Here is a 25,846-nt window from a genome sequence, read left to right on the forward strand (position 1 = left end):
TTGAAAAATAGTGAGCAGGATCGGCGCTAGTTCACGAATACTAAAAATATATATAAATGAATGAATGGTGCATAAAATATGTGCTGAATAAATGTGTGCTACACTGCTACATACATCAATAAATTAACCACTTAAGCCCCGGAGGATTTGTCTGCTAAAAGACCAGGGGGTATTTTGCGATTCGGCACTGCGTGACTTTAACGGACAATTGCGCAGTTGTGCGACGCTGTACCTAAACGAATTTGACGTCTTTTTTTTCCCACAAACAGAGCTTTCTTTTGGTGGTATTTGATCACCTGTGTGATTTTTTGATCACGCGCTATAAACAAAAAAAGAGCGTCAATTTTGCAAAAATAACAATATTTTTCACATTTTTTTTATATGAAATTCCCCCCCAAAAAAAAAGTAAAAACCAAAATTTTTTAACATTTTCGGCCAATTTGTTTTATGCTACATATGTTTGGTAAAAAAAATCGCAAAAAGCGTATTTTGATTGGTTTGCGCAAAAGTTATCGCGTTTACTAACAAAGGGAAAGATTTTTGTCATTTTTGGTGTTTTTTTTTTTTAACGCGTAATGGCGGCGATCTGCGATTTTTTTTGCGGTACTGCGACATTGCGGTGGACAGATCGGACCCTTGACTGACATTTTTGACACTTTTGGGGTTACCAGTGACATTTCTACAGTAATCAGTGCTATATATATGCACTGTTACTGTAAAATTACACTGGCAGTGAAGGGGTTAACTTTATTTGAGAGGGAGGGGCTGTGTATGTCCCTAGGGGCGTGATTCTAACTGTGATTGGCTGTGGCTTGAGCTGTAGGAACGCTGATCAACAGTCCTCCATAGTAGAACCGTATGATCAGTGTTTCTACACAGGGGAGAATGACAGGCAGCTTGTTTACACAGCCTGCCTGCCTTTCTCCCTCTCCCCCGACGATCGCAGAGTGACCGGCGGACATCGGGTCCGCAGGTCACACGCGCGGGGGGGTCCGTGACCGTGCGGGAGCGCGCCTCTGGCGGCGCGCGCTCGCTCCCCAGAGCCTCACAGGCTAGTGACGTTTATTTACGTCACTTTGCCTGTGAGGGGCTGACCGCCGCAGTATAGCTACTTGCGACAGTCGGCAAGCGGTTAATAAATCAATCTTAGATGCATAACAAGCTGGTGTGTGATAATCAATGGTGTCACAAAAAAGATTGTGCTCCAATAAATAAATCAATCCAAAAAATTCAGTTGTGTGATCAATCAAAAATGCCAATGTCCCAATAAATAAATAAATAAAATCTGAATACAATAGTGCTGCAAAATGTCCAAATAAATCCAATAAAGTAGGTTGCTGTAAAAACGTCGTGCACTTCTATGTGCAAAAAACCTCCACAAAGTGTCCAAAAACAATGTAGCAAATACAAAGAAATGAGTGATCCAAATCTTGATGCTCTAAAGTGTGTAGTGGCCGCATACCTCAAATACACAGAGAGCGCATGTGTGTACTCAATATGTAACGGTGGTTGCTCCAAGCCGCTCTATAGGTAACCCTCCACGGATGGATGGCGGGATCTTTGTATTCAATGACCGGTGGTTCACATATAAAGGAATGTGTCCTCCGCTGCACTCTCCTCCGCTATACACTCCTATATCCCAGGCACCAGTTGAGCCTCTCCAAAGGCTATCCCCTCTTCAGTCTATCAAGAATGCTGTAGGGCAACCCTAGACCCCTCCACTACACTTCCATGTATGCAAAACACCGAAAACTGCGTTTTTGCATACAGCCGTTTTTTAAATTTGCCGCCTTTTGCAGCAGAGTAACCCGGAAGTGACGTCATGGACGCCGCCTCTGGGTTACGTCATCGGAGACCCGATCGAAGCCGTTTCCGGCTTTGATCGGGACTCCATCCAGCCGGCAGACATGCCGGCTGGGTGCTCAGATCTCCCGGTGGGACGCGGGGCCCGTTAAAAGTCACGGAAGGCGGCGGAGGGGGGGGACGTCCCCTCCCGCTCACCCGGGTAACGATCGAACAGCTCCCGAGCCGCATCGGTCATTACTGACCGAAAGCCGACTGTCGGCTGTAAACCACGGTACCGCTCCCGCCCTCTGACACACTGCTCCCCCTCTCTGACACACTGCTCCCCCTCTCTGACACACTGCTCCCCCCCTCTCTAACACACTGCCCCCCCCCTCTCTGACACACTGCTCCCCCTCTGACACACTGCTCCCCCTCTCTGACACACTTCTCCCCCCCTCTCTAACACACTGCTCCCCCCTCTCTGACACACTGCTCCCCCCTCTCTGACACACTGCTCCCCCCTCTCTGAACACTGCTCCCCCCTCTCTGACACACTGCTCCCCCTCTCTTACACACTGCTCCCCCTTCTCTGACACACTGCTCCCCCCTCTGACACACTGCTCCCCTTCTCTGACACACTGCTCCCCCTTATCTGACACACTGCTCCCCCTCTCTGACACACTGCTCCCCCTCTCTGACACAGTGCTCCCCCCCTCTGACACACTGGTGCCCCTCTCCGACACACTGCTCCCCCCAATATTACACATTGCTCCCCCCCTCTATTACACATTGCTCCCCCCTCTCTGACACACTTCCCCCCCCCCCTCTGACACACTGCTCCCCCCTCTCTGACACACTGCTCCCCCTCTCTGACGCACTGTTCCCCCCCCCCACTGACACACTGCTCCCCCCTCTCTGACACACTGCTCCCCCCTCTCTGACACACTGCTCCCCCTCTCAAACACTGCTCCCCCCTCTCTTAAACACTGCTCCCCCCTCTCTGACACACTGCTCCCTTCTCTGACACACTGCTCCCCCCTCTCTGACACACTGCTCCCCCCCTCTCTGACACACTGCTCCCCCTCTCTGACACACTGCTCCCCCATACTGACTCACTTCTCCCCCAACCTGACACACTGCTCCCCTTCTCTGACACACTGCTCCCCCTTCTCTTAAACACTGCTCCCCCCTCTCTGACACACTGCTCCCTTCTCTGACACACTGCTCCCCCCTCTCTGACACACTGCTCCCCCCCTCTCTGACACACTGCTCCCCCTCTCTGACACACTGCTCCCCCATACTGACTCACTTCTCCCCCAACCTGACACACTGCTCCCCTTCTCTGACACACTGCTCCCCCTCTCTGACACACTGCTCCCCCCTCTGACACACTGCTCCCCCCTCTCTGACACACTGCTCCCCCTCTCTGACACACTGCTCCCCCTCTCTGACACACTGCTCCCCCCCCCCTCTGACACGCTTCTCCCCCCCCTCTGACACACTGCTACCCTTCTCTGACACACTTCTCCCCCCTCTCTGACACACTGCTCCCCCCTCTCTGACACACTTCTCCCCCCCTCTGACACACTGCTACCCTTCTCTGACACACTGCTCCCCCCTCTCTAACACATTGCTCCTGCCTTCTGACACACTGCTCCCCCCTCTCTGACACACTGCTACCCCTCTCTGACACACTGCTACCCCTCTCTGACACACTGCTCCCCCCTCTGACACACTACGAGTGATGCAAGTATAGGGGGGAGTATGGGGAATGCATGGAGTGTGCTGAAAGTATAGGGAAATAGGTAGATTTTGAAGTTTTTTTTATTGGGGGGGCCAAGTAGTTGGTCTTGCCTAGGGCACAGAATAGTCTAGCACCGGCCCTTATTGTAAAGGGGTTCTATCATGGGGGTTTGTATTGTAAAGGGGTTCTATTGAGGGGCGTCTGCATTGTAAAGGGGTTCTATTGGCGGGGGCTTTGTATTGTAAAGGGGTTCTATTGGGGGGGTTGTATTGTAAAGGGTTTCTATTGGGGGGGGGGTTATATTGTAAAGGGGTTCTATTGGGGGGGTTGTATTGTAAAGGGGTTCTATGGGGGGGTTGTATTGTAAAGGGGTTCTATTTGGGGGGGTTTGTTTTGTAAAGGGATTCTATTGGGCGGGTTGTATTGTAAAGGGGTTCTATGGGGGGGTTTGTATTGTAAAGGGGTTCTATTGGAAGGGGGTTTGTATTGTAAAGGGGTTCTATTGGGGGGGTTGTATTGTAAAGGGGTTCTATGAGTGGGGGTTTATATTGTAAAGAGGTTCTAATGGGGGGGGGGGGCTTTGTATTGTAAAGGGGTTCTATTGGGGGGGTTTGTATTGTAAAGGGGTTCTATTGGGGGGGGTTGTATTGTAAAGGGGTTCTATTGGGGGGGCTTTGTATTGTAAAGGGGTTCTATTGGGGGGGGGGTTTATATTGTAAAGGGGTTCTATTGGGGGGGCTTTGTATTGTAAAGGGGTTCTATTGAGGGGGGGTTTGTATTGTAAAGGGGTTCTATTGGGGGGGGTTTGTATTGTAGAGGGGTTCTATTGGGGGCTGTATAATGTAAAGGGTTCTATTGAGGGAGGCGGGGGCTATGTAATGTAAAGGGTTCTATTGGGGGGCTGTGTAACATATTGGGGGGGGGTGGAAACTGTGTAATGTAAAGGGTTCTATGGGGGGGCAGGGGCTGTATAATGTAAAGGGTTCTATGGGGGGGTGGGGGATGTGTAATGTAAGGGGTTGTATTGGGGGACGGGAGCTGTGTAATGTGAAGGGTTCTATGGGGGGGCGGGGGCTGTGTAATGTGAAGGCTTCTATGAGGGCGGGGACTGTATAATGTAAAAGGTTCTATGGGGGGGCGGGAGCTGCGTAATGTAAAGGGTTCCATGGGGGGATGGGGGCTGTATAATGTAAAGGGTTCCAATGGGGGGGCTGTGTAATGTAAAGGGGTCCAGGGGTACGGGGGCTGTGTAATGTAAAGGGGGTCTTCCTACATTTTACTCACAGTTATTACTGCAGCACTATAGATTTTTTAGGTTGTGCGTTTTTTTTTCTGCATTTTCTGAAAGCGCACCAAAAGTCCTGCATGCTGCATCTTTGGCGCACTTTCAGAAAACAGGAAAATAATTTTTTTGGGGGGAAGTGACACCATGGTTTACTGCACCAGGTGACCCCAACCCTAGTGACACCACTGGCAGGAGCACACAGTAAGTATGCCACTGCCAGTTACATGTATTTCTGTCTGGCGCCTCAGGTCAATCGGCGCCGTTTTTGCAGAGGAGGAGGGGCCTGGTTGCCGGGGGGAGCAGAGGGAAGAGGATTCTTTTGGGTTCCGGGCTGCAGTGCGTGGAGGCGCTACACGTGACACGTCAATGTGCGGTTCGATCCGCCCCGGGTGCCAAATGCTCTAGATATATGAGATATGAAACAAAATCCTGTTTTTTAAATTTTATTTTCTTTTGCCATTATATTTTCTTGCTGACTATTCTAAGTATATTGAGTGCTGGATTTTTTCTATTCTCTTGTACAGGAAATATTCCTATGTGATATTGTATATCATATGTACCCCTGTTTGTTTTAGTAAATAATTGAAGCTCAATGAAAGCCTTTCTATTACTGTAATGCAGTCAGGCACTGTGCAGTTGGCATGTCGGACCCCTGAAGACACGGATTTCTGCATTCTTTGTTTAGTGCCATCCCGGCTGTCCAGTGTTCTGCCGGCACAGGTTATTTACACCCTTCCTACAGCACACTAGTTCAGTTAAAAAACAGTTTCCCACACGTATTAGTGTGTATGCAAGTTTCAAACACCATATGTATGTATACAGTTTTTTTTTTTTTTTTTTTGCAGGGGGAATGCGGTGTTAGGCAGTTCTGGCACCTCCAGCACTGTACTGGAAAGGCGTGCTGGGGTGTGCTGAGGGGTCTATTGATGCTGGCTACTGGGGGATCTGTTATTGTTTGACAGGTGTGGTGTTGCTGGGGGGGGGGGCTCTATTCTTGCTGATGAGGGATTTATGTTTGCTAAGGGGGGCTATTGTTGCTGGGGGATCTACTTTTGCGGGGTGGGGGGGGGTCTATTGCTGACTGCTTGGGGGTCTTTGGTTGCTTGGGGGGGTCTATTGTTGGCTGCTGATGGACCTATTGTTACTGTGGTAATCTACTGTTGCATGAAGGAATCTATTGTTGCTGGCTGCTGAGGGACCTATTGTTACTGGGATGATCCATTGTTGCATGATGGGAGACAGACATATTGTTGCTGGGGAATCCATTGTTGCTGGGAGGGAGTCTATTGTTTCTGTAGGATCTGTTGTTGCTGGCTGACTGCTAGGGCGGTCTGTCTTGCTGACTGGTTGATGGGGATCTATTGTTGCTTGGGTGGGTCCATTCTTTCTGGTGGGGGATCTTTTATTGGTGAGGGTGGGGTCCTACGGTTGAGGGGGGTCCTATTATTGCCGGCTGCTGGGGGTATCTATTGTTGTAGAGGGGAGAGGGTCTATTGTTACCAATCAGGTTTATTTTGCCAAATCAGCAAAAAGGGCCAGGGGACAGAGAGGGCCCTGTTTACTTTGGGGCACAGTGGCCTGCAGTAACTACAAAAGCCTTCCCCGGCCCCATTTAGTCAGCTGAGGCCGGTGACAGGAACAGGACATTTAATGTTTAATCACTGATAGGCTTAGTAATCCTTATGCCGTGGTTACATTAAAGTCCCTGGCCTGCTCTTCGGATTCAAGTCGCCGGGGCAGGCTGGAACTGTAATTGCCGGGAACCAAAACACAGAGGTTTCATGATTTCTGGCGCATGTGCAGTAATCCTTCTCCCATGGGCTTCTGACTGTTAATGTAAAGTCCTAGCCCGCTGTTCTATATTAGTCCACCAGGGGGAGGCCGTGGAGCCGCAGCACAAGGATTACTGCCCCTGTGCCAAAAATCATGAAATAGACGTGGCGGAGTAATGTATATGTTTCGGTGCCCGGCAGTTACAGTTACCAGCCTGCCCAGGCGGATTGATACAGAAAAACAGGCCAAGACTTGAATGTAATTGGCTGTACTCGTGGCACAATGATTACTCTGCCCGGTATTGAGTAACAATAAATAGTCCCATTTCCGCTGAGTAAATAAATATAATACATAAATGATTTGTAGCACTACTCCCAAGGGAGCTGCTGATTACAGTTTCCCCTGGGTTACCATTAGCAACAGTAGAATTTTGGCATTTTTTCCAAATATTTTACCTAAGACAAGGATCAGTCCAGTTTCTTTGGTTTTTATGTTTTATTAGGAACTTGGATAGGAGAAGGGATGAGTGGGATACTCCAACTGACTAGAACTATGCAAAATAAGCAGGGACGACTTGAAAAATGCTGATTAACGCTGAGTAGCGCTGTGTAACGTTGAGTAATGCTGAGTAATGCTGTGTAACGCTGAGTTGAGCTAGTCACGGCTAGGCCGCTGCTTCACTTTGCCCTTGGCTGTGAAAGGAGTTCTTTAACCACTTATAGGCCCCATTCACACTAGTGCGACTTGTCCCGCGATTTTGGACCGCAAAATCGCATGACAAGTCGTTTTCCATTATTTTCAATGAGCTCCATTCATAGTGCGTTTTGAAGTCACACCGACTTCAAAGTAGTGCCTGCACTACTTTGCCACGATTTTAATGCATTTTGAGGCATATAGCCTTGCCATTGCTTTCAAAATCGCGGCAAAAATCGCGCTGCGAAATCACGGCAAAATCGCAGTAAAATTGCGTTGCAATAGTGTGAAAGGGGCCTAAGACCGGAAGGATTTGCCCCCTTCCTGACCAGGCCCTATTTTGCAATTCGGCAATGCGTTAATTTAACGGACAAATGAATAATAAATATAACATTTGTAAAAAAATATATAAAATGTATGCAATTTAAATTAAATAAATAATATATATAAGAAAAAAAGTGAATATTTTTTTTTTTTTTTGTAATTACTACAGACCATGAGATGACTTAGCAGTAACTGTCCAGGCCCATGGTAAATTGGCAGGACAAACCTGATTGGCCAAACAGCCTAAAGGCTCATTCACACATGCAGTGCCTTCTGAAGAGAGATCTACGTTTGAATTGCTATGCAGAGAAAGTTAAGACAGATGGTGAGGAGGTGTTGCATCAGGACAGGACATCCCTCAATCCATGGATAGTGATGGAAAATTTGCAAAGCTGCCACCAGCCTGTGATTTCACACCACGCTTACCCTATATGTAGTGACCCCCTATTAAGGCAGGTCTCATTTGCTTTGTTTAATAATTGGGAGCAGACTCTAGATCCCCGGGATGTAATTCTCTCGAGCCAGATGAATGGCACCAGATACAGCGAAAATAGCACACCCTCCGTCCAATGCAATTGAAGTAAATTGTATTGACGTTAAAGTAAACAGTTCACAACAAGCCCGGCAGAAGGAAGATCCATACTGTCTCTGACAGACAGGTAACCTGTCCCTACACTATCCACATGTTAAATGCATGCCAAACCCAGGAGCCAGGGTCTTAAAGAGACTCTGTCTGACCCAAGATGGCCACCAGAGTGACATGGGCTGTCAGCATCCAGCCAAATCGCTGCCCCAGTGACTCAGGAAACCATAAAGGAACCATGTTCCTTCTGACTTCCTCTCCCTCTGTACTGCTTCTGTGGTTGAGTGCCACCTGCAGTAGATAAGACAGAATGAACCTGCCTATTTGTGTGCCAAAGAAAATCTACAATGCAAAATATTCTACATTAATATAGTGACTCTTGTACATACATAGTGAAATCTGTGTCCCCAAAAGACATGTTTTCTCTTACGTCCTCTGACAGTCGCCGCCCACTCATACAGTCTTCACTAGTGGGTATTGGTCTTATCCACAGGAGTAAGCTAGGCAGAAGATTTTGTTAAAAAAAAACATTCACAAAACCTTGTATAGACACACCTACAGGGGGCTGTCCCTCTGGTCCAATACCCCCCTGCTAGCAGCATTCCCAATTCAGTTTGTCTTTTGTCTAGTTAGGAGTAGGCAGGCTTCCCTTTTCTTATTATTTTTTATTTGAAAAAGTGATTTTTCTTTACACTGATAGCTTTCTATTTTTTCCTGCGCTTAGTTAGTCAGACTTCGGAAGACTACAGCGTTTGCGGAGCTGGGCATCGCACTGGTTTTCCTAGAGCCTTAAAGAATCCCAGCCTGCCATCGAGCGTTAGAAGGCTATGCGTATGCCCAGGCCTCGCAAACGACCTGTCCCTGTCCTCAGGGACAAGTCTGTGAAGTGGCTACTTTGCTGGGATGTCTCAACTGCGGTACGCTGCGTGTTGCTAGCGTCCTGTTAGGCTGACGGCACCCCCACCCGGAGTGGGAGGCTTCCTGTCACAGAGCGGTACCCCACGTTTCGCTGGACGATGAGTACCGTGCTAACCCTCTGTCTATGACATTATCTGTCGGGGGGTGTATGTGGGGCCTCTGTTATGGGGATGGCAGTCTATGTGGAGTCTATGATATCCCCCTCATGTCTGTCAGTATGGTTCCTGTGTGTCCCTTCCCGGTCCCTGCGGGGGCGCTATAGCGGTTCTGCCGTGGTGTGGGGGGGTGGTTGCGGGGGTCCCTGAGTCCCTGCGATGCTTGTGCAAGGTTTTGGGGGTACAGACATGCTTGTGGGGGCCGCAATTGTAAAAACCGCCGGCCCCCATTTCAGGTCTGGGCAGGCTGTTTGACCTCATTGTGAGGGCAGCAGCCATCTTCTGTGCGCCATCTTTAGTGTGGGCAATGTGTTTCCTCAATGTGCTCAGTGGCCATTTTCTCTGAGCCTCCCCCATAGACTTACATTGGCAACCATTTTCTTGTGGCTCAGAACTATGTTCTGCCCCTAGTGGCGTGACATCATTTCCTTCTCCTGGCACACAAATCGAGCTGGCAGCGTGGGTATAGTATAGCACACTTCTGGGGGCTGTTTTTTTCTGGTTTATATCTCTGCTGGCAGTTATTATTTTTCAGTGCTTAGTAGCACAGGCTAGTTATTCATTGTGGTGCATTGCGATTGGAACCGCAGTTATCGCTGATTTAAAGGGCCAGCGCCATTTAATTTCTAAGTGTTCTGATGGAGTCCCAGGATAGCTAATTCCCCCCAGCTCTGGTGGAGGGTTCAGGCACTTCTGAATCCTCTGCAATAGTCTCATTTACTGCTGCACTTACGACTTTAGCGTCCAAAGTGGATCTGTTGATGTCTGAGCGGGCTTCTAAGAAAAGGCCCAGGCTTTCTCAGTCTTCTGATTCAGAGCCAGATATGGTTGCCACGGACAGTGTACCCCCTGAAGGGTCTCAGTCCTCTCAGTCGGATGGGAAGGAGAAGGAGGTGGAGGATTCCCCCTCTGGGGATGTCTGCGCTCATTAGCTCTGTTAAAGACACGCTACATTTAAAAGATGAGCCCCACCTGCTGGGTAAGCGGACTTCCTTTGGGACCCAGAAAGCCCAGAAGTCGGTTCAGGTGTTTCCTTGTCCCGCTGAGTTTCACGAAACAGTGAATGAACAATGGCGCAATTTAAAGCGCAATTTTGTGGTGCCTAAGCGGTTTCAGTACCGTTATCCCTTTGCGTCTCCGGTGGATTCGCGCTGGACTGTGGCCCCTAAGGTGGACCACGCTGTGTCCAGGCTAAATAAAGCCACTTTGATGCCCGCGGAGGATTCTCCGGTGTTTAGAGATCCGGCGGCTAGGCGGGTGGAGTCTCTTACCCGCCACTCCTATCTGGTGGCAGGTTCCTTGATGACACCCGTGTTCGCCTCAGTAATGGTCTCTCAGGCTGTGGTGGAGTGAACTAAGGTGCTAAGACGCACCCTTGTGGCTGATTCCGCCCCTCCTGCTATTCTGGAGATGGTGGACCAAATTATTCAGGCTGTTTTATACCTGTGTGACGCGGCCTCGGATGAGGCCCCTTTAGTTTCACGCTTCCTGCCGGCGGACAAACCCCGGACTCTGCAGAACAAGATCAGGTCCCTCAGGGACAACAAGTCCTCATCGCTCAGGACCTGCATGCGGTCGCTGGGATTGATGGTGTCAGCCTTCGAGGCGATACCATTTGCACAGTTCCACACACGATCTCTGCAAGTGTAGATTCTGGCCAGGTGGGACAGACATCCTCATTCCTTGGAAAGGAGGATCTCTTTGAGCCACCAGGTCAGAGCGGATCTTCTGTGGTGGCTCCAGTCTCCGGCTCTGATGGAAGGGAAATCCTTCCGGTCGTTGTCATGGACGGTGGTCACCACGGATGCCAGCCTGACAGGCTGGGGTGGCGTTCTGGGCAATTTGTCTGCCCAGGGCACTTGGTCGGAGGTGGAATCCTCCCTGTCGATCAATATCTTGGAACTTGCGAGCGATCAGACTATGTTTGCTCCGTTGGTCGGATCATCTTCGGGGCCGCCCTGTGCATGTGCAGACGGACAACGCAACTGCGGTGGCTTACATAAATCACCAAGGGGGCACCAGGAGTGCCGGGGCGGCCAAGGAAGTGGCCGAGATTCTGTCTTGGGCCAAGACGCAGGTCCCGGTGATTTCGGCAGTTCACATTCCAGGTGTGGAGAACTGGCAGGCCGACTATCTGAGCCGTCAGACCCTGGACCAGGGGGAATGGTCCCTGCACCCGGAGGTGTTTCAGATGCTGTGTGCGCGGTGGGGATCCCCGGATGTGAATCTGTTTGCATCATGGCTAAACAACAAGGTGGGAAGGTTTGTGGCAAGAACACGCGACCCTCTGGCAGACGCCTCGGACGCGTTGGTAGTGCCTTGGAATCAGTATCGCCTGATTCATGCCCCTATTCAATTGTTGTCCAGGTTCCTTCGCAGGTTGGCCTCAGAACCGAGGGTGGTGATTCTAGTGGTCCCAGACTGGCCGCGCCGGTCTTGGTACGCGGACATCCTACAACTAGTCGTCGAGCCTCCCTGGCGGCTCCCATTACGAGACGATCTGCTGTCTCAAGGGCCGATCTTCCATCCTGCTTTACAGTTGCTGGCTTTAACGGCGTGGCTGTTGAAAGCCAGGTCTTGAGAGATCGGGGTCTCTCGTTGGCGGTGGTTCCTACCTTACTCAAGGCTAGGAAGGCCTCGTCCGGTAAGATTTATTATCGTACCTGGAAGGCTTATTTCGCCTGGTGTGAATCGCAAGGTTTCCATCCTCGCTCCTTTTCGGTGGCGAGGGTGTTAGCCTTCCTGCAATCTGGTGTGGACCAGCGTCTTGCGCTGACCACTATTAAGGGTCAGTTATCTGCGCTGGCCATTCTCTTCCGGCGCCCCTTGGCGTCAAATTCCTTGATCCACACCTTTATTCAAGGGGTGCGACATCTGGCTCCCCGTAGGAGGGCACCCTTGCCCCCTTGGGACTTGAATTTGGTTCTATCGGTTTTGCAACGTCCTCCCTTTGAGAACATCCGGTAGATTCCTCTGCCTTTCTGGTGGCGATCACATCTGCTCGCAGAGTGTCGGAGTTGGCGGCCCTGTCTTACCGCTCCCCCTTTATGGTTGTTCATAGGGATAAGGTGGTCTTGCGACTTCATCAATCTTTCCTTCCAAAGGTGGTGTCCGATTTTCATCTCAACGAGGATATTGTCTTGCCTTCGCTGTGTGCGAAACCTAAGCATCCTAAGGAGTTTGCCTTGCATTCCTTGGATGTAGTCCGAGCGATCAGGGTTTACCTGTCGGCTACTGAATCCTTCAGAAAGTCTGATTCTCTTTTTGTCCTTCCTGAGGGACCTCGGAAGGGTACGGCTGCGTCTGCGGCAACCATTTCTAAATGGATCAGACAGACGATTGTACAGGCTTATTCGCTTAGGGAACAGGTTCCACCTTTCCCTGTCACGGCGCACTCTACCAGAGCGGTGAGTGCATCTTGGGCCTTCCGCCAACAGGCGTTGGTGTCCCAGGTGTGCAAAGCGGCGATCTGGTCGTCCATGCATACCTTTACAAAATTTTACAGACTTGATGTTTTGGCATCGGCAGCCTGTCTCCTCCTGTTGGGGTTTTTTCCCCTTTGGTTATTTTGCTTTCCTGGGTTTGTTCGCTCCTGTTGAGCTTTCCTGTTACCCAGTGTTTTACCTTTCTGGTTCATGATAAGGTTCTTTTCTCTGAACTGGGTGCTGCATTGCCTTTTAGACGGTCGCGTTTCCCACCCCTCACATCTACACTGCTTTGGGACATCCCAGTAGTGAAAACTGTATGAGTGGGCGGCGACTGTCAGAGGACGTAAGAGAAAATAGAATTTTTGTAAGAACTTACCGTAAAATTATTTTCTCTGAGTCCTCGGACGGTCGCCGCCCCCCGCCCCTCTTTTGTAGTTCATGGACCTATATACTGCTTGCTACCAAACTGAATTGGGAATGCTGCTAGCAGGGGGGTATTGGACCAGAGGGACAGCCCCCTGTAGGTGTGTCTATACAAGGTTTTGTGAATGTTTTTTTAACAAAATCTTCTGCCTAGCTTACTCCTGTGGATAAGACCGATACCCAGTAGTGAAGACTGTATGAGTGGGCGGCGACTGTCAGAGGACTCAGAGAAAAGAATTTTACAGTAAGTTCTTACAAAAATTATATTTTTTTGTGGCACATATAAGAAGGGCTTGTAGAAGGGGGTATACGTTTGCCTTATGTACAGAATTCCAGGTAGCACTGGTAGACTTTAGGCCTTCCTTTTTATGAGTGTGAACCTCCACTTCCAGAGGGAGAATTACACTTCTGGCCTTGTACAGTACAGATTCAATCCCCCAGTACTGCACCACCCCCATCTTGCCACCTTCCATTCATACTCACAAGTACATACTATAGGCCACCTCCAGAAGAAGACAGAGTCTATATTTTTGTTTGCTTCGTCATTATTAAACTTCAACAAAATACAGGGATTACCTGTTTGAGAACCATCTCTTCATGGGCACTTAAAGGGCACAACTTCCTATTAACCAGTTCCAACAGTCCACCCTTTTCCCATTTAAGCTGAATCCAAATTCTTGCTGAATCTTGAATGTCCCACAGGAGGTGGGAAGCTTTGTCGGTGTTCTTCCAGGAGATGAAAACTGGTAACTGGAACAAAATGGGGGTGATTTACTAAAAACGGGGGAGCGCAAGATCTGGTGCAGCTCTGTATAGAAACCAATCAGCTTCCATTTTTTTTTTGTCAAAGCTTAATTGAACAAGCTGAAGTTAGAAGATGATTGGCTACCATGCACAGCTGCACCAGATTTTGCACTCTCCAGTTTTTGTAAATCAACCCTATGTGTTTGTAGTTAATGGGCCAATGGGCCTTATTAACGTCCTTCCTGCGAGGGAACAGAACAAACTTCACTGTCTCTCTCTCCCACTCTTCTTCTACCGCTTTACTCCTCCTACTCTGTTCCTAACCAGATAGGGCTTTGTTCTTATCTTATGTCTTCACTGCAGAATCACTGCATCTTATCTTATGTCTTCACTGCAGAATCACTTATTTATATAATTCTGCATCAAGATGGTTGTCCAAATCTTGCAGGATTTTTGTATCTGATAAGATATGGAGTCCTTCCGAAGTTGGCTGCCTGGAGCCCATAGCAGGGGACAATTAGTCCTGAATGCCATCCTGCCAACCTAAAGAAACAGCATAGTGCCACCTTCGGGTTGGAGGATGTACTGCAGCCTTTGCACTTCTTCCAGCATCAGCTCCCTTTGCAACCCTCAGCCCCAGTGCATGCAATTCTAACCTCAGATGATTACCAAGGCACACATTTCAGACTCCACATCAGCCACAATGCAAGCACTTCAGACCTCAGATCAGCTCCATACTATGTACCTTTAGGAATGCATGACAATGCTGTCAGCATGTGGGTAGACTTCTTTTGCACAGCATGCCAACATTCTGAGCTATCAGTGAGCTTTCAGTGATGTCAGGGAGGTGAGTGGGCCATTCTTTGTATTTTACAGACAGAGCCAGTACAAATGGCATCCTGAACCCACCTGGGCAGGCGTGCCAGGAGTTCCTGATATCTGCTGTAGCATATATTCACATGGACATTACTCTAGCGTGCATTAATTAAAGTAAAAACAGAAAAAAAAAACATTTTTTTTTTTAGTTTTGGTAGAATGGCAAAGGGCTAGACCCTCTGCCAAGGTTTTTTTTATTGCTGCGTATGTCTCCATTGGGAGAGTCTCCCGAGTAGGACAAAGAGCAAAGAAAGGAAAACTTAGGCCTGGTTCATACCTATGCAGTTTGCTGTTGATCCGTTTCGCCCAGTGTTTCAGCCGCGACCGCCCACACAGAGAAATGCAGGATCAATGGGGGAGGTTGCTGTAAATCCCAATGCCCCGCTGCCCGCACTGGAAATCGCAGTCGTACTGGGAACCTCGGTTCCTGTGTGGCTGCGGTTTCAAACATAGTGCATAGACTTCTTTCTGTCCTGTCACGGGACATGGCAGCCTATTCAAATCAATGGGCTCTTGCGCCTGCGCAAACCTGGTCCTTGACCCTTTCCAAAACACAGCAGCTGAAAGACCATGTTAAATGGACTGTAGTGCGTTTCTGCAAAAAAACACTGAAAAAAGCATAGGTGTGATTCAGGCCTTTCTCTTCTCTGCTCTATCCAAAATTCTGGTTATATATACACTTAAACATAAAGTTATATACTTTTACAAAACAACGTAAAATCCAATATGTCTCCCGTAATGTACTCATTGCTTGGCTATCTTAACAACTGCCATGTTACTTCCCATATGCATGAATCCAAAATCCTAAAAAAGGTATAAAATACATGGAATTTTTATTATATATTTTTTTATTATATTATATATATATATTTGATAACACAAATATTTTAGACCTTTTTCCTAGTCTAGAGGGTAGCTCAAAAATTTCTGCTAAAGGAGAAGTTGACTTTTTAGTATATACATTTCTGCCTCTATTTTCTACAGTATTTGACATTTTTTTTGTTATAACATATATATATTTTTTATAATTAACATTTATATTGATTTTTCTATATAAAGAAAGTAAAAAAACACTGTGTAACATAATTTTATGGTTAATTTTTTTCATCATTTTATTCACCACAAATACAATGTGTGGAAGCACTGGGGTTGATTTACTAAAACTGGAGTGCAAAACCTGGTGCTGCTCTGCATAGAAACCAATCAGCTTCTATTTTTTTTTTTTTTTTGTGTAGCACCCTTGTCATAAGTAGGGTTGCTGGTAAATTCAGTTTGCTGGGCGGTAACTAGCCTGGCTGATTATAATAGTACTGTGGTATATTGGATTTCCTCCTAATCCTGGTTTGACTGTGGTTCTCCCTTCTGTCAGTAGGTGGCACTGTTGCCTTTGACATTAGAGTGATAAATACAGTCAAAAAGGTTATGAATATTTATGTAAAGAAAAAAGGGGGGGAATAACTGCGCTAACTCCTCGAATTGAGCAGCAACTTAAATTGCGACAAGCAACTATACAAAATAAGATAAATAAGTTGCGCTAAATTGAAAAATATTCTCAAAAAAATAAAAATAAAAAGTGTTGATGGTGTAACCATAAACTAAGTATTAAACATATAAGTGCAGTGTCCAAAAAAATGTACAATAGTTCAAAGAATTGATCCGAAGATCCGAAATCTACCAAAATCCAAGTGTAAAAGGTGAGCCACCAGGTGTACTATCTCCTTACCGAATAAAGGTAAAAGATTCGCCCAAATGACAAAGGAGTCTTTTCCAATCCAGCGACCTCAACGTGGCTCCTCAACTTGTATGCTGTCTCAATGATAGGTGTCAAGTGCATGTGAAGAAAAAACTTCCATAGCATAATACTGTTTGTGTCATTGAATAACGGTACAGATCACCAGAAGTGCATACCACCACCCATGCTAACCCGACATGTGGTATTGAAAATGAAACAAAGTGCCAACACCCTTATATCCAATCTGCTTACCAGATGACAAATATAAACGTGCATTCAGAAGGAGAAGACCTATAAGGCCACCAGGATGCAAACAGGGACCACCACCGACAACACTGCCGCTTACCAGACACTACTAAAGAATGAGCCAATGACAATCTCATACAGGTGTCTTCAGGATGTATCAGGATGGCTGAACCACTCACATCTATCATCTGCAAGCGGAGGAGCTCCGCGCTGCGTCCTCCTCCCTCGGGGACTGAAACTTTTGAGTAAAGTTTCAGTCCCCGAGGGAGGAGGACGCAGAGCGGAGCTCCTCCGCTGGCAGATGATAGATGTGAGTATTATGCTATGGAAGTTTTTTCTTCACATGCACTTGACACCTATCATTGAGACAGCATACAAGTTGAGGAGCCACGTTGAGGTCGCTGGATTGGAAAAGACTCCTTTGTCATTTGGGCGAATCTTTTACCTTTATTCGGTAAGGAGATAGTACACCTGGTGGCTCACCTTTTACACTTGGATTTTGGTAGATTTCGGATCTTTGGATCAATTCTTTGAACTTTTGGACATTTTTTTGGACACTGCACTTATATGTTTAATACTTAGTTTATGGTTACACCATGAATATGTATATGTCTCCTAGCCAATTACACTGCAACTGGAGCATGTTGGGAGAGGCTATTTATTTGGGGGAAGTCCAATGATTGTTCTCTTGCCACCCAGGCCCCTGTCTGGGGTGGGTATATGCAACTGCTGCTCTTGCTCGGTAGGCCTGAAGCCTGGGGCCCAGCCATGTGCCTGAGACTCTGCTGAGGAGAGCCTGGGTACTGCCTGGAAGTGTCAGGATAGGAGCCTCCAGAGTTCCTACATCATTCCGTGAGTTAATTGTCGTGTAGATATAGGAGACAGCTGTCCTGCCAGTACGGATTGCTGCAAGGGACTGGACCCAGGGGAGAGGAGTTGCCTCCCAGGTCAGTCTGAGTTTCACAGATTGCTGCAAGGGACTGGACCCAGGGGAGAGGAGTTGCCTCCCAGGTCAGTCTGAGTTTCACAGATTGCTGCAAGGGACTGGACCCAGGGGAGAGGAGTTGCCTCCCAGGTCATTCAGAACTTCAAGGTCTGTTTCTTGTACTGCTGTCTGCTGATATTTCTTTTTTGTATACTGAGTCTGCCAATTTGATTTTTCACTAAGGGTGTCCTGTGCCCTACCCCTCTCTCCCATTTTTTTTGTTGCTGTTGAAAAGAAATAAAACCCTTCTTGATTAAGCATAAAAGTGACTGGCGCCCATCTTTTCATTTGTTCACCACCCACCATGCCTGGTATTTTACACCATGAGCCTAGGAGGTTGGGGCGGGGAGGGGGGGGGGGATGGTGCGCTACATTTGTAAAAGCTTAATTGAATAAGCTGAAGTTAGAAGCTGATTAGCTTCTGTAGCAGAGCAGCACCAGATTTTGCACTCACCTGTTTTAGTAAATCAACCCAACAGTGAGGGCCTGGCTTGGAGTGTGATGGAGTAGGACACACATGAGGAGAGCTCCGTCTGCACCAAATCATTTACTCGATTTCCTGGCCGTAATCCTGCTGTCCACTTGCTGAGTTTTGCTCCAGTGGACATCCACAGCCGGCACACCATATCCCTCCCCCCGAAAGGCATCTAAAGGCAGCTCGAAACTTGAGAAATTTCAGCATTCAGAGTGAGAGGCCCGAGGGGAAGATGGTGGCACTTCGGCATACGACTCTGAACCTCTGGCTGCAGAAACAGCAAGACTGCTGGATGTGATCTCCATGTGTTAGGCAACCCTTACTATCCAGATCAAGGAGGTCAAGGTAGATATTTCCCTCCTGCACCAGGACTTCCACAAGCTCCGAGATTTGGTGACGAGGCAAAGACCCACATTGGTTGGACAGAAGACCTGCTGAGGCCACTACAACCTAACTGTATACAAGAAAAAGTGAAATAAACCGCGCTAACTGAACATACATCAAGCTGCTAGCACAAAAAAACGACAAATAGGTTGACAAATAGCATAAAAAAATATATAAAGTGCAGCGCTAAATTAGTGAATAAACAAAAAAGTCCATGATTAAAGGAATTCACTAAATTGATAAATAAGGTGAATGGAAGAAAGTCCCATGTAAGTAGTGCAACAAACAATCCAAAGTGATGTGTGTGGTCACAGTGGTTCCAACAGCATCAGAAAATAGATGATTATGCGCTCACCGGAGACTGTGGACCCAAAATACCATACGGCAAATGGATCAGGAAATGCTCATAAAGAAGGTCTTTGGTAACCCCCGTTACTTGTTGTAACCTCAAAATTCCTTCTCCCCCATTTCCACCATATGACTATCCACTGGAAAATCCGAGGTTACAAGTATCAGGCTGCATTCACATGTCAGCGTATAATCGAGGGCAGAACCGCCGCGGTTCCGCCCGCGATTCAGAGATTTATTGCAAATCGCGGGACGCCTAGCGTTGCCCGTTGATTTGCAATAGCCCCCCAAACGCCGAGCGATGTTGCCGCGATTTACGCCCGCCGAATCGCGGCAACATCGCGCAAACAAAATCGCGGGACGCAATACGCTCCAAAGAAGCTCTTGTACTTTTTTGGAGCGTATTGCATCCCGCGATTTTGTTTGCGCGATGTTGCCGCGATTCGGCGGGCGTAAATCGCGGCAACATCGCTCGGCGTTTGGGGGGCTATTGCAAATCAACGGGCAACGCTAGGCGTCCCGCGATTTGCAATAAATCTCCGAATCGCGGGCGGAACCGCGGCGGTTCTGCCCGCGATCATACGCTGACATGTGAATGCAGCCTCAGGGTTACCAAAGACCTTCTTTATGAGCATTACCCGACCCATTTGCCGTACGGTATTTTGGGTGCACAGTCTCCGGTGAGCGCATAATCATCTATTTTCTGATGGTGTTGGGATCTGGCAACCACTGTGACCATACACATCACTTTGGATTGTTTGTTGCACTACTCACATGGGACTTTCTTCCATTCACCCTTTTATCAATTTAGTGAATTCCTTTGATCATTGATTTATTTGTTTATTCACTAATTTAGTGCTGCACTTTATATATTTTTTTATACAACCTAAGGCCTCTTTCACACGGAGCGGACCGTATTTCGATCCGCTCCGGCACTTTTTTTTTTTTTTACGGACACGGATGACACTTGTGTCATCCGGTCCGTATGTCCCTATATCATCCCATCCGTTTGCGGATGATATACGGACATAATGTATGTCTATGGGATTGCGGATGTCAGCGTATGACACCGCTGACATCCGATTTTGCGTCCTTTCCGTTTTGTAAACTGAATAAAAATAGGGTTCTGTTCCGTTCCAAAAAACGGAACAGAACTGAAAGGACACAAATCGGATGTCAGAGGATGGTCATCCGCTGACATCCGCAATCGAATTGACATGCATTATGTCCGTATATCACCCGCAAACGGATGGGGTGATATACGGACATACGGAACGCCCATGTGAAAGAGGCCTAACTGTGTTTTAGAAATAATAATAGAAATCTGTTTTTGGATACTGCACAGCAGCTGCAGTGAGGAGTCCTAGGTGCAGATTACTGGTGTAATGAATGCCCACAATCTGTCATGTGCATACAATCTAAGGTTCACAGTGAAAACAATAAAAATCTAACAGTTGTGTGAATTTATACAATCACCACCTCCCCTATCTGAAAGAGACCTTAAAGTAGAACTAAACTCTCCTATTATTTTCAGTTAAGGAAGGCTCTCTGTGTATATATAGCCTCTGTGTATATATAGTCTCTCTCTCTTTTCCTGTATTTATAGGCGCTCTCTGTGTATATATAGGCTCTCTAAAGGCTCTCTGTGTATAAATAGTCTCTCTGTATATTTAGGCTCTCTGTGTATATACAGGCTCTCTATGTATATATAGTCTCTCTATAGGCTCTCTGTTTCAATATAGTATCTCTGTGTGTGTATACAGGCTCTCTGTAGACTTTTTGTGTATATATCGGCTCTCTGTGTATATATAGTATCTCTGTGTATATATAATCTCTGTGTGTATATAGGCTCCTAAAGGCTTTTTTGTATGTATGTATGTATATATACAGTATACATATATATATATATATATATATATATATATATATATATATATATATATATATATATATATATATAGTCTATCTGTATATATACTGTATAGTCTCTCTGTGTGTATATACAGTCTCTGTGTGTATATATAGAAACATAGAATGTGTCGGCAGATAAGAACCATTTGGCCCATCTAGTCTGCCCAATATTATATATATATATATACTGTATAATCTCCCTGTGTATATATAGTCTCTGTATATATATAGTCACCCCTCACATTTTTGTAAATATTTTATTATATCTTTTCATGTGACAACACTGAAGAAATGACACTTTGCTACAATGTAAAGTAGTGAGTGTACAGCTTGTATAACAGTGTAAATTTGCTGTCCCCTCAAAATAACTCAACACGCAGCCATTAATGTCTAAACTGCTGGCAACAAAAGTGAATACACCCGTAAGTTAAAATGCCCAAATTGGGCCCAAAGTGTCAATATTTTGTGTGGCCACCATTATTTTCCAGCACTGCCTTAACCCTCTTGGGCATGGAGTTCACCCGAGCTTCACAGGTTGCCACTGGAGTCCTCTTCCACTTGCCATCACTGAGCTGGTATCCGGATGTTAGAGACTTTGCACTCCTCCACCTTCCATTTGAGGATTCCCCTTTTAAAGGAAGGAAGCCTCTATTAACCACTTTACCACTAAGTACTGTAATAGTACTGCGGCAAAGTGGCTCGTTCCCATCTGACGACGTAGACCTACGTCGCCAGACTCCTCCCCTGTAGGCGCGCTCCCGCTGTTTTCATTCACAGCGGGAGTCGGGCCAGGGGAGGAGCAGCGGCGATCGCCGCTGCTCTGCCCCGATCGTCGGGGATCTAGTGTGGAGATCCAGCCGCCTGTGTAAACACAAGCGGGCGGATCTCCTCAGTGACAGGGAGTGACAGATCGGAGTGTTCACACAGTCACCTCCCCCCCCACACGTCAGTAAGCACCAGGCATACATTAACCCCTCCCTCTCCAATAAAGTTAACCCCTTCCCTGCCAGTGTCATTTTTACAGTAACAGTGCATATTTATAGCACTGATTACTGCAGTAATGTCACTGGTACCCCCAAAAGTGTCAAAAATGTCAGTCAAGGGTCCGATCTGTCCGCCGCAATGTCGCAGTCCCGCAAAAAAAATCGCAGATCGCCGCCGTTACTCGTTAAAAAAAAAAACACCAAAAATGACATAAATCTTTCCCTTTGTTAGTAAACGCAATAACTTTTGCGCAAACCAATCAAAATACGCTTATTGCGATTTTTTTTACCAAACATGGGTAGCAGAAAACAAATTGGCCAAAAATTGAAAAAAAAATTGGTTTTTACATCTTTTTTGGGGGGAATTTCATATAAAAAAATTTGAAAAATATTGTTATTTTCTCAAAATAAACGCTCTTTTTTTGTTTATAGCGCAAAAAAGTAAAAATCACACAGGTGATCAAATACCACCAAAAGAAAGCTCTGTTTGTGGGGAAAAAAGACGTCAATTTCGTTTGGGTACGGCGTCGCACGACCACGCAATTGTCAGTTAAAGTCGCACAGCGCCGAATCGCAAAAAGTGGCCCAGACGTAAGACAGCAAAATGCTCTAGTGGTAAAGTGGTTAAAGATGATGCATAAGAAAGCCAGCAAACAGTTTGCTGAAGACAAGCAGACTAAGGACATGGATTACTGGAACCATGTCCTGTGTCTGATGAGACCAATATAAACTTATTTGGCTCAGTTGGTGTCAAGCGTGTGTGGCGGCAACCAGGTGACTAGTACAAAGACAAGTGTGTCTTGCCTACAGTCAGGCATGGTGGTGGAAGTGTCATGGTCTGGGGCTGCATGAGTGCTGCCAGCACAGTTCATTGAGGGAACCATGAATGTCAACATGTACTGTGACATACTGAAGCAGAGCATGACCCCCCTCTCTTTGAAAACTGGGCCACAGGGCAGTATTCCAACATGATAACGACCCCAAACACACCTCCAAGACGATCACTGCCTTGCTAAAGAAGTTGAGGGTAAAGGTAATGGACTGGCCAAGCATGTCTCCAGACCTAAACCCTATTGTGCATTTGTAGGGCAAATTCAAATTTCAGAAGACTGCTTTTTTTGTTCTATTTTTATTTTCTTCTATTCTATTCTTTTATATTCTTTTCTATTAAATTCTTTTATATTCTATTCTACTCTGTTCTTTTATATTTTATTCTATTTTTTATAGTCTATTATGTGTATTCTATTCTATTCTATTCCTTTATTTTCTATTCTATTTTTTATCTATTATTATTGTTTTATTCTATTCCTCTGTAGCAAGATTCCCAGCCATTTTGCTGGATATGGGTCCGCCTGGGTTACCGCTAGCAACAACAGCACATTTAAGCATGTTCTCCAAGTGTGAGCACTGAGACAATGACCAGTCCATTATCTTTGGGTTTTTTGTATTTATTGAGAACTTGGAGAGGAGAAGGGATGAGTGGGATACTCCTTTGGCTCAACAATGCAAGGGACAACTGAAAAATGCTGATTGGCGCTGACTTGATGCTGGCTAGATGCCAGTCAACGCCAGATGATGCTGGTTAATGCTGGCTTGCTGCCTGTTAACTCCAAACTGACTTTTGACTCCTCTCTTGTATAAAGAAGTTCTTTTTAAGCTCCCTTAAGCACTCCTTGCTGAGGTAGCTACTTGTATGACTGCTGCACTGCTGAACACTTCAGGGCCCACACCAGCGCTTTCTTTCACTCACTTATCTTCAGGGCTTAGACTCTGGCACCCCCTTTCTAAGCCTTCTCTACTGGTTAGCTGGCTCCTGGATCCCTCTGACCTTCTGGAGTGGTCCTGAAGAAGCGTGCTGGGGCACGTGAAACGTTTTGACGTCACGCATTGAGCTCCCCACTCCACCCCGCACCCGGGCGAACAGACCCTCCAACGAAGCCGGCTGACTACTGAGGAACATACTTCACTGACTGAAAGCCTTAGGAGGAAAGGGCAGTTCATCCGGCTCACAACCTAGCGAGTCTCCAGACTCTGCGAGTAACGGACAACACCGGAAAAACTAATGAAAGTGGAATTCGCTGTCTTCCCTGCCAGGGCCGGGTAAGAGACATCTTTCAACTTATTGCTGTGATGTTATGATAGACACGCCAGACTATATATTATGAGCCAGGAGCTCTTTTGGACTGTCTTGAATGAACTGACCAATGACCTATTCACAGTGTATGCTGTCACTTCCTTCATTGCCAGTGCAGCCCTTTATGCTGGAGACTATTTGCCAACCCTTTCTCGATATGTGCAGAGATGGAGGACTGATTGGAGGTGCTTGAGCCGGGTGAGCTACTCTATTGTTTCTGAGCTCTCATTTTGTGAATGAACTTACTTAGTTCCAAAATTGAGCAAACACTGTGGAGCTCACAGCCCAGACCAGATACTTGGATATGATAAGGCTCTAACTGAATTATCTGGAGGTGCTATCCTTCACCCCATATTATACATACATCCAGGGCCGTCTTTAAGGCAGGGCAAAAGGGGCAGCTGCCCTGGGCCCCATCATTGTTGTGGGGCCCAAAGCAGCTGCCTCATACTTGCCAACTATCCCTGTTTAAATTCCCTTAAAGTTTTAGTCCCATAGCTGCCCAGCTCTGCCCTATTGCCATGTGCAGATGACTCCCCTGCAGACCCTGTGTTTACCTGTAAATAACCTGCAATGATATGTAAATTGTGTGGCATTAATATGTAAATAGCCGCGGACCAGCTGCATTGATATGTAAATAGAGGCAGCATTCATATGTATATCATGACACCCTGAGGTCATATCCATCTACACTTCTGTTGAATGCTGCCCACTGGGGAGGTAAAGGCTTGAAAGTCCTGTCTACAACTGAGGTCATTAAGCCGCCTACCATCAGCCTGTTCTGCAAAGGTAAGTAAATTGGAGGGGAACCTTTTTTCAAAACACCATGGTGGCACAGCACCCTGAATTTTGGTGGATGTGAATACGCACATCTCAGCAGATGAGTGAAGGTGTCATTAACAATTAATGCCACTGCTGTGTACCATGTGAAGGGCAGCACATTTCTGTGGTGTCAGGAAAACAATTGTGCATGTTTTACTGACACAAGAAATGTGAATGCAGTCTAAATGTCTCAGTTACATTGGTGGTCAGTGTAAATCTTCTCATTACATTGGGCTTGGTGAAAAATCCTTTCATTCACACTAGTGGTCAATGTAAATGCCCCCCTTACTTTGGTTGTCAGTGTAACTTCTTCATTACATTGGTGATCAGTGTACATTACCTTTACAGTGGTGGTAAGTGCAGAAATGCCCTTTCCCCAGCAATGCCACTGATCCCAGGAGTTCTAGTATCCCGAGGAGTTTTCTATCTATTGATGGGTCCCCTCACCTCCCCAGTCCATGGTGTGCACCAAGAAACCAATCAGTGGGCAGTAATGATGTGCAATAACCTCTTGCAACCAATTATTGATCGGTAAGGATGTTCAGTAACCTCTAGCAACCAATCAGTGAGCAGTGTTATTGTACAGTAATCTCTAGAAACCAATCAACAAGCAGTAGTCATGTGCTGTAACCTCGAGCAAATAAACAGTGAGCCATAGTGTGTGCTGTAACCTCTAGCAGTCAGTCAGTGAGCAGTAATAATACACTGTAACCTCTGGCAACCAATTGCAATTGCTGCCTGATCTGATTAAGTAAACGGATTTTGAGTCTAGCTGCTGTTTATTGTATGTCTCAGAGAAGGTGGAGAGCGAAATTGCATGGGGGGCCCAAGAAAATGTTTGCCCAGGGTCCAATCAATATTAAAGAAGGCCCTGCATACATCCTACCGCAAGATTCCTGGGAGGCCTCTATCTGTTTAGACCAGCTTGGTCACGATATCGCTATTGTTCTCCACCAGGGGCCAGGAAACTTACATGGACTCTTTTTAGGAAGCCACTTCATATCCTTTCTTTTGCCGTGTTCCACACAACCTCACATCAAAGGGCTGGGAAACCCCTACAGCCCAAACTTTGGTTGAGGGATCTGCTCTTTATGG

The sequence above is a fragment of the Pelophylax lessonae genome (assembly GCF_965119305.1).
Source record: "Pelophylax lessonae genome assembly, chromosome: 8".
In the NCBI taxonomy this organism is placed as follows: domain Eukaryota; kingdom Metazoa; phylum Chordata; class Amphibia; order Anura; family Ranidae; genus Pelophylax; species Pelophylax lessonae.